General features: G+C 46.4%; 1 long non-coding RNA gene across 1 annotated transcript; it reads left to right on the top strand.

Annotated features, from left to right (window-relative positions):
• Nucleotides 1-57: 57 nt before the first annotated feature.
• LOC109364547 lies at nt 58-449 on the top strand. Its single transcript, XR_002110466.1, has 2 exons — nt 58-310; nt 394-449. It is a non-coding gene; the product is annotated as an uncharacterized LOC109364547 (long non-coding RNA).
• Nucleotides 450-459: the final 10 nt, after the last annotated feature.

Below are 459 nucleotides of genomic sequence, written 5' to 3'. Positions count from 1 at the left end.
GTAATGTAGAGCAGCTGCATGGCACACTTCAGTGATGCTGTGCAACTTTTCTTGTCACTCTGATACTGTGGGATGCTCAAGACATTGTGATATAGTAAGTTTGGCTCAATGTCTCTGTAGGAGCTGGTGAAGTCTCTTGCTGTAAAAGCCTTCTTCCTACATTAAAAGCACAGTTTGAGATGGTACATGTTTTCACACTAAGAGTTGCTTTTGCCCCTGTCTTCATAGGTTATCAGCGTCAGCTGCTCTACAAACATGATGATGGCTCCTACAGTGCCTTTGGGAAGTCTGACACCCAGGGCAACACATGGTGAGTGGCCAGAGTTGGAGCTGTCATCCCAAACCTAGCATCCATTCTATTTCCTGGATGTGACATATGTGCTCTGCCCACAGGCTGACAGCTTTTGTGGCCAGGTCCTTTGGGCAGGCCAGCTCTTACATTTACATCAGCAAAAATCA

Source organism: Meleagris gallopavo, unplaced genomic scaffold (genome assembly GCF_000146605.3).
Source record: "Meleagris gallopavo isolate NT-WF06-2002-E0010 breed Aviagen turkey brand Nicholas breeding stock unplaced genomic scaffold, Turkey_5.1 ChrUn_random_7180001868453, whole genome shotgun sequence".
Lineage (NCBI taxonomy): Eukaryota > Metazoa > Chordata > Aves > Galliformes > Phasianidae > Meleagris > Meleagris gallopavo.
Note: the sequence above shows the minus strand (reverse complement) of the source record. Positions and strands in the feature narration are given on the sequence as shown.